Source organism: Erinaceus europaeus, chromosome 8 (genome assembly GCF_950295315.1).
Source record: "Erinaceus europaeus chromosome 8, mEriEur2.1, whole genome shotgun sequence".
NCBI classification, from domain to species: domain Eukaryota; kingdom Metazoa; phylum Chordata; class Mammalia; order Eulipotyphla; family Erinaceidae; genus Erinaceus; species Erinaceus europaeus.
The window spans coordinates 122,857,715-122,866,972 of NC_080169.1; positions in this window are offsets into that span (position 1 = coordinate 122,857,715).

Genomic DNA, 9,258 nt, shown 5'->3' on the forward strand with positions numbered 1-9,258 from the left:
GTGGGGGGGGCACTCCCGCCCTGTGAGCTTGAATCATTTCTCTCTGTCCTATACAACAACGACATCAATAACAACAATAATAAAACAACAAGGGCAACAAAATGGAATAAATAGGGTGGGGGTATAGCATAATGGTTATGCAAAGAAACTTTCATGCCTGAGGCTCTCAAGTCCCAGGTTCAATTCCACACACTACAACAAGCCACAGCTGAGCAGTGCTCTGGTAAAAAAATTTTTTAAAAGGAATAAATAAATATTAAAGAAAAAATTTAAAAAGTAATTATTATTTATTTATTTTAAAAAATATATTTAATTTATTTATTCCCTTTTGTTTCCCTTGTTGTTTTATTGTAGTTATTATTGTTGTTGTCGTTGTTGGATAGGACAGAGAGAAATGGAGAGAGGAGGGGAAGACAGAGAGGAGGAGAGAAAGCTAGACACCTGCAGACCTGCTTCACCGCTTGTGAAGCGACTCCCCTGCAGGTGGGGAGCCGGGGTTCGAACCGGGATCCTTATGCCGGTCCTTGTGCTTTGCGCCACCTGTGCTTAACCCGCTGCGATACAGCCCGACTCCCGTAATTATTATTTTTAATCAGAGCCCTGCTCAGCTTTAACTTAATGATGGTGCAGGGGATTGAACCTGGGACTTTGGAGCTTCAGGCAGGAGAGTCTCTTTGCAGAATCATTATGCTATCTTCCCCACCCTCTCTCTTTACATTTAAAACAAATTATTTGTTAGAGGCAGAATGAATTGCAGCCCCTTTGTTTAGCCGTGTGTGTGGTTTCTCAGCTTTGTGCAGCAGGCGTCTGCTCTTAACCCTCCCCCACCCCCATGAAAGCTCCAAGCTCCCTCCTCCTCCCCCAGACCCCCAGTGCCCTTCTCTCCCCAGAGCCCCTGGCTTTGGTGCAGTACCCCACACCCCACCCAGGTTGTACCCCCATTCTCCCTTCCTAGCTCTGTCTCCCGAGTTCCACCTCCATGTGGAGTCACCCCGTATCCACGCCTCTCCTCCTGACCATCCTGCCCAGAACTGCTACATTTCTGTTGTCACCGAGGTTATTGCTGGGATTTGGTGCTGACACTGCAAATCTACTGCTTCCAGCGGCCATTGATTCCTTCTTTTTATTATTTATTTTATTTGATAGGACAGAGGAAAATATAGAGAGGAAGGGAGATAGAGAGGGAGAGAGACATCTGCAGCCCTGCTCCCCTACTCATGAGGTGTCCTCCCTGCACATGAGGAGCTGGGGCTCAAACCCGGGTCCTTGAGCGTGATAATGTGTGCGTTCAATCAGGTGCACCACCACCCAGCCCCACTCCAGTTCTATCTCTCAACAATAAATCACTCTTCTCTCTTCTTTTTTCAGTATTTTGAAAGTACAGAATTACATGTTGACAGGGGTTTGAATCCACACCATTCCCACCAGCAGAGTTCTGAATCTTTACTCTCCCTGCTGCAATCCACCACAGTTCCCCTAGAGTTGTAGACATGGGACCACCATCTTCTCTACAGCTGTCTGTCGGCATTTATACAAAGTCGCCCCTTCTTTTCCTGATTCAATCCTCTCTCCCACCTCTAAGCCACTCATGACATCATAACCACCTCTGTCTGTCCCTCTCCTTTTCCCTCTCTCTCTCTGGGTGCTGATGGAGCTGGAGTGCAGAGTCCTCTTATCTTCATCCTATCACTTCTCCCCTGCTGGGAGTGTGGATCAAGATCTTTAAGAAAAGATCAAAGTTACAACATCTGTACAGACATCTGTGTGTATCTTTAGCCTAGCGGTCAAATACCTCAAGTTAATACTCCATTAGCTAGAAAGCGCCAGAAGGAAGTAGCGTGCCCCAAAGAAGCAGCCCTAAGGGAGAAATGGCGGCCTGCCAGACAGGTTGGTACCCAGCATCCCTGGGCATCTGGGAAGGACTGGGTGAGGTGTGAGCCCAGCTGACTGCAGAGGGTGGAAGCCTGTGGTTCTGGTGAGACAGAGCCAGTGGGGGGCCGGGCAGGTCTGGGGGAAGGGTGGGGGCACTGGGCAGGCTTGAGCTGAGGCTCAGGTCCCGGAGGCGAGGAGGGAGGGGTGGTCACTGCTAGCGGTTCCTTCCTGTCTTTCTACCCCAAATCACCTTCTTTCACTCCGAGACCTCAGGACAGGTGCGCGGCGAGAAGTTTCTGGAGCAAAGGCACATCAGTTATGGTGCAGGAGCTCCTGCTATTTGCATCTTGACAGTCATGCTGTTAAGGTCAGACTCTTGTCTATGGGAAGCTTTTGTTGTTTTATTTTATTTTATTTATATTTTTTATTACAGAATTATATGTTAACAGGGGTTTGAATTCACACTAATCCCACCACCCAAGTTCTGAATCTTCACTCTCCGCACTGCAATCCACCACAGTTCCCCCAGAGTTGTAGACATGGGCCGACCATCTTCTCTACAACTATCTGTCCACATTTATAAATAGTTGCCCCTGGGAGTAGGGCGATAGCGCAGTGGGTTAAGCGCATGTGGCGCAAAGCACAAGGACCAGCGTAATGATCCCGGTTTGAGCCCCCAGCTCCCCACCTGCAGGGGAGTCACTTCACAGACGGTGAAGCAGGTCTGCAGGTGTCTGCCTTTCTCTCCCCCTCTCTGTCTTCCCCTCCTCTCTCCATTTCTCTCTGTCCTATCCAACATCGACGACATCAACAATAATAACTACAACAAGAAAACAACAAGGGAAACAAAAGGGAATAAATAAATATTTTTAAAAAATAGTTGCCCCTTCTTTTTCTGATTCAATCCTCTCTTCCCCTCTAAGCCACTCATGACATCATAGCTACCTCCATAAGCCCGTCTCCTTTTCCCTCTCTCTCTCTGGGTGCGGATGGAACTGGAGGGCAGAGTCCTCTTATCTTCATCCTATCACTTCTCCCCTGCTGGGAGTGTGGATCAAGGTTGTATATGGGGAGCAGAAGGTAGTTCTGACTTCTGTAGCTGCTTCTCCGCTGAGCATGGGCATTGACAGGTCAACCCATACCCTCAGCCTGTTTCTGTCTTTCTTAGTGGACCAGAGGGATGCATTGGATCGACCTTCTCGTGGTGCATCCCGTGAGTCCCCATTCATTGGGGAAACTGACGATCCTTCCTAGCCGACCGAATCCACATGGATCCCAGTCACTTTCAAAGCCAGCAACAAGCAGCTCCTGACAGCTTTCAACCTGACGCTGTTGACTGGCTACGGAAGAAGGGCAAACGCTAGAAGAAGAAGTGGACCAGAGCTCTGGAGATGCGAAGGTCCAGGACATATTGGTGAGATCATCTGCCCAGGGAAGTTGGGCTGGAGTCATGGTAGCATCCGCAGCCTGGTATCTGGAAGTTGGCATTATCTCAGTTGAGACAAGATGAACAGGAACCAGAAAGTAGGGTCAGAGCAGATGAGATTAGGGATTTTAGGGTAGAAGAAAGCTAGGAGAACCATTTTAGGCATGTTCCTGAGGAGCACACAACTATAATGGTTTTGCTTGAGTTTGGTAACTAACCTGAGGTTGCATGAGAATGTTGTCTGAGAGAATGGGGTCAGAGTGGAGCACCAGGTTTGAAGAGTTTCGAGGTTGACTTCTCAGGCTGGTGTCTCAGTCCACAGTGGGATTTCAATAGCAGCACTGTTGAGCTGTGCCGTGGAGAAGAGAGAGGAGGTCCGGAGCAAAGAGGGAACACAATCCTTAATTTGCGCTGGCACCTCAGAGTTGGGTGAGAGAGAAGCAGGTTGGGCCATGTGGAGGTAGTGAAAATGGCCGCCTCACGCAGTAACCTTCCCTGCGTCTGAACACCGAAGTGAAGGGCCGGCAAGAGAGAGAGGTGCGGAAGAAGAAGGGCTTTTATGGGAGTAGCTCTCGTGAGAATGGGAAGGGGGAGGAGTAACCAGAGCACTTCAACTATGGCGGGGAGTAGACAATGCCCTGAGAGCACAACATGGCAGAACAGGCGCTCCGAGAATGTCCCAACTCTGGCGGGAACTAGCAATAGCCTGAGGGGACAACATGGCAGATGTGACTGCGTCTGCACAATTTCCCAGCACAGCACTAGTAGTGATTTGGTTAAAGTTGACAGGGTTGGTATGGCAGTAAGTCATAGAAAAGGAATTTCAAGAAGTATGGGCATATCCTAGAGGTACCAGGACTAGGAGAAATGCGGGTCTTAAAGAGGATGCAAGGCGTTTCTTATAGTCTTAGAGAAAGTTAAAATATCAATAATTAAATATTATAGCCAGGTTGGTTGGGGGGCTAAGTATCTGTGTTATTATACTTGACTTCGCTATGATCTGAATGCTTCTAGTGGTATCTGAACCTTCTTGTATTTTAAATACTTACAAGGTCAAAAGGTCTTGACCTATCTGGCCTAAAGCTGTAATTGATTTAGATGTTTGCAGGGCTTTATTTTCCAATACATTTTTAGAGATCCGTGAACAATTAATCCCCTTATCAGAGTATGGCCATTTTGCAAATCTAAAATAAATATTAGCAAGAGCTAGTATTTGTGCTTAGGGCTATAGTCTAGGCCATTGGGGAACTTGAGATATTAAATCTCCCCTCCCCTCCCACATGTCTTATTGCTACTGATAGGACTAAATAGTGGTAAGAGTAGAGTTTCACATCTTCCTCACCACCGAAAGTCTTCCCTCTCGCCCCTAGGTAACCACAACAGTTTTCCCATTGTAAAGATGGGTTGTGTTCTATATAGATGTTTGATATCAAGTGCTTGTCTGAAGTATGCTGTGCGAATTATGTTCTCCCATTTGCTGGGTTTCCTGTTTATCTTTATGGAGTTTTCTTTTGATGTATGGAAGCTTTTTCATTTGATAGAGTCCCATTTGTTCAATCTTGCTTTTTTTCGTTTGCCCATGGGGTGAAGTCTCCAGATATGTCTTTAGTGTTAATGTCATGAAATGTTTCACCAATATTTCTTCTATGTATTCTATACTTTCAGGTCTGATATCCAGATCTTTGATCCGTTTTTAATTAATTTTGGTGTATGGTGTTAATTGGTGGTCTAGTTTCATTTTTCTGCATGTGGCTGTCTAATTCTGCCAACACCATTTGTTAAAGAGACTTTCTTTTCTCCAATGTGCAGATATGGCCCCTTTGTCATATATAAGGTATCTGTATATGTATAGATTGAGTTCTGGGCTCTCTATCTTATTCCATTGGTCCATATGACCAGTTTTGGTCTAGTACCACACTGTTTTGATGACTACTGCTTTGTAGTATAACCTAAAGTCGGGAATTGTGATGCCTCCATTTTCTTTCTTTTTCCTTAGGAGTGTTTTTGCTACTTGTGGTTTTTCAGAGTTCCACACAAATTTCACAAATTTTTGAATAATCTGTTCAATTTCCTTGAAATATGTCATTGGGATTTTAATAGGGATTGCGTTGAATCTATAGACTGCTTTGGGGGAAAACTGCCATTTTAATGATATTTATTCTCCCAATCCATGAACAGGGGATTTCTTTTAACAGTGTCTTATAGTTTTCCTTAAAAAGATCCTTTACATTCTTTGTTAGATGTATTCCTAGATATTTGATCTTTTTGGGTTCAATTGTGAATGGTATTATTGCTTCCTTCAGTTTCATTTCTTCTGACCTATCTTTTACATAAAGAAATGCCACGGGTTTATTGGTATTGATTTTTTAGCCTGCTACTTTACTGATTTCCAGTAGTTTCTTGGCAGAGTTTCTGGGGTCTTCTAGGTGTATCAACATATCATCTGCGAATAATGACTTTAACTTCATCCTTTCCAATTTGTATTCCTTTGATGTCTCTTTCTTGTCTGATTGCTATGGCAAGGACTTCTAGGTCTATGTTGAATAAAAATGGTGAGAGTGGGCACCCTTGTCTAGTTCCTGATTTTAGGGGGAAGGCTTTCAATTTTTCCCCATTGACTATGATGCTAGCCATGGGTTTATCATATATAGCCTTTATTATGTTAAGGAAATTTCTTTCCACTCAGTTTCTCGAGGGCCTTTATCATAAATGGGTGTTGTGCCTTGTCGAATGCTTTTTCTGCATCGATGGATAGAATCGTGTGATTTTTATCTTTCCTTTTGTTGATATAGTGGATTTCACTTATTGACTTGTGGATATTAAACCATCTCTATTTCCCAGGGATGAATCCCACTTGATCTTGGTGGATTATTCTCTTAATATATTGTTGTATTCGATTAGCCAAGATTTTGTTGAGGGTCTTTGCATCGATATTCATCAGGGATATAGGTCTGTATTTTCTTTTTTGCTGGGGTCCTTTCCTGCATTGGGGAATCAGTGTGATGTTAACCTCATGTATTTGGGAGTGTTCCCTCTTCTTCTATTTTCTGGAAGAGTTTGAGGAGAATGGGTATTAGTTCTTCTTTGAACGTTTTATAAAATTCATTAGTATAGCCATCAGGACCTGGGCTTTTGTTCTTGGGTAGGCTTTTGATTACTGTTTCAATTTCTTTACTAGTGGCTGGCCTGTTAAATTTATCTACTTCCTCTTGTGTCAAGGTTGGTAGTGGGTATGACTCTAGGAATGTGTCCATTTCTTCTTCTAAGTTGTCAAATTTGGTTCCATACAGGTGTCCATAGTATTCTTGCATAATCTTCTGAATCTCTACCTTATCTGTTGTAATATCTCCTCTTTCATTTTTGAGTGATTTTACCACAGTATTCTCTCTTTGTCTCTTGGTGAGTGTAGCTAGTGGCTTTATCTATTTTATTTATCCTTTCATAGAAGCAGCTCTTGGTTTCATTAATCTTCCTAATGGTCTTCTTGTTTTCTATTTCGTTGGTTTCTGCTCTGATTTTGACTATTTCCTGTCTCCTGCTGACTGTTGGTTCTTTTTGTTGCTCCGCTACTAGTTGGTTGAGGTGGGTTGTTAGCTGGTTTACTAGTGATTTCTCCTGTTCATTAACCTGGGCCTGTATTGCTATGAACTTCCCTCTCAGCACTGCTTTTGCTGCATCCCATAGGGTCTGGTAACTGGTTTCTTCATTTACATTGGTATCAAGATAATTTTTTATTTCTCTTTTGATCTCTTCAATGGCTCATTGTTCAGCAGCATATTGTTTAGTCTCCAGGCTTTGGGGAAATTCCTTGTCCTTTTTTTATTGATTTCTAGTTTCTTTTTTCTTTTCTTTTTTTTTTTTTTTGCCTCCAGGGTTATTGCTGGGGCTCAGTGCCTGCACTATGAATCCACTGCTCCTGGAGGCCATTTTTTTCCTTTGTTGCCTTTGCTGTTTATTGTCATCATTGTTGTTATTATTGTTGTTATTGCTGTCGTTGTTGGATAGGACAGAGAGAAATGGAGAGAGGAGGGAAAGACAGAGAGGGGGAGAGAAAGGCAGACACCTGCAGACCTGCTTCACCGCCTGTGAAGCGACTCTCCTGCAGGTGGGGAGCTGGGGGCTCGAACCGGGATCCTTACGCACTGGTCCTTGCGCTTTGTGACACGTGCGCTTGACCTGCTGTGCTACCACCTGGCCCCCTGATTTCTAGTTTCATGGTCTGAGAATTTTAGTATTTACATATCTGTTTAGACTGTCTTTGTGGCCCAGCATATGATCAGTCTTTGTAAATGTTCCATGTGTACTTGAAAAGAATGTGTGTTCATTACTTTCTTTTTTTCTTTTTTTTTTTCTTTTCTTTTTCTTTTCTCTTTTCTTTATCAGAGCCCTTGCTTAGTTCTGGATGATGGTGGTGCTAGGGATTGAATCTAGGGCCTCAGAGCCTAAGACAGGAGAGCCTTTCTACAGGACTATTATGCTGTCTCCCGGGCTCCAAGTTGATCTTTTATTAAAAGAAAACCCCAGGGGGCTGGGAGGTCACTCAAATGGTAGTGCTGACACTGCCATGTGTGGGGACCCAGGTTCGAGTGCCCCAGCCATCAAGTGGGAGCACAGGAGAAACACTGTGAGTGGTGGAGCAGTGCTGTACTGTCTCTCCTGTCTCTCTTCCTCCCTTCCTCTCTCCTCTGTTTCTTTTCGTGATTCAAAGGAAAAAAAAGAAGATTCTGCTGGGAACACTGGAATCACACAGATGGAAAGCGTGGGTGGCAAAAATTTTGAAAAGAGGGGGCCAGGCAGCAGCGTGGCAGGTTAAGTGCACATGGCACGAAGCACAAGGACCAGCATAAGGATCCTGGTTCGAGCCCCCAGCTCCCCACCTGCAGAGAAGTCACTTCACAAGTGGTGAAGCAGGTCTGCAGGTGTCTGTCTTTCTCTCCCCCTCTGTCTTACCCTCATCTCTTGATTTCTCTCTGTCCTATCCAGTGACAGCAATAACAACAACAGGTGTCTGTCTTTCTCTCCCCCTCTCTGTCTTCCCCTCCTCTCTCCATTACTCTCTGTCCTATCCAACAACGAATTGCGTCAACAAGGGCAATAATAATAACCACAACGAAGCAACAACAAGGGCAACAAAAGAGGGGGAAAAAATGGCCTCCAGGAGCGGTGGATTCATGGTGCAGGCACTGAGCCCAGCAATAACCCTGGAGGAGGAAAAAAAATAATTAAAAAAAAAGAAAGAAAGAAAAGAGGAAAAAAGGAAGGATGACATTTCGAAGCAGCAATAGGTGTAGAAGTGACTTAGGAAGAGAAGGCAGAACCATAGAAAAAATGTGCACATACATAAAAATACAGATAGTTATAGAAATAATCGTCCACCCATATCTGTGAGCTTAGGAGAACTACTGCAATTTCCAGTGGAGGGACTGGGAATTGTGGTGGTGGGAACAGTGTGGAGTTATACCCCTGTGTCTCATAATTTTGTAAATCACTATTGAAAAAAAGCCAAAAGAGGGAGCACAGCATGAAAAAAAGTCAGAGAAGACCCCCCTCCCCCAGGCAGCCCTCTAGATTGTTAAGCACACTGGCAATTTGACAGATGAGCAGGGAACGTGGGGTTAGCCTGCAGGCAGCAACCCAAACCCCCACCTTTTGTGTCAACCCCCCCAAAGCCCACCCTGGGTGCTAGTCATCAGAAACGGCCAAGTTTAGATTGCAGGTGGGTTTATTAGAGAATCCCACTGAGGACTCGAACCAGGGGACAGCCCCCAGAGGGCTCCCCGAGCAGTGCTCCAGGCCTGGGTGCTGGCACAGAGACTGTGACCGTGAGGGGAGGTGACAGCAGACGTCTCAGGGGCTCTGCAATGTGGTGACACGTGACAGCAGGTCCTGCCTCAGTGTCCCCTATGCACCAGCAGCCAGCGGGACCACTCCTCTCCTTCCTCTGCCCCTCAGCCCCTCCT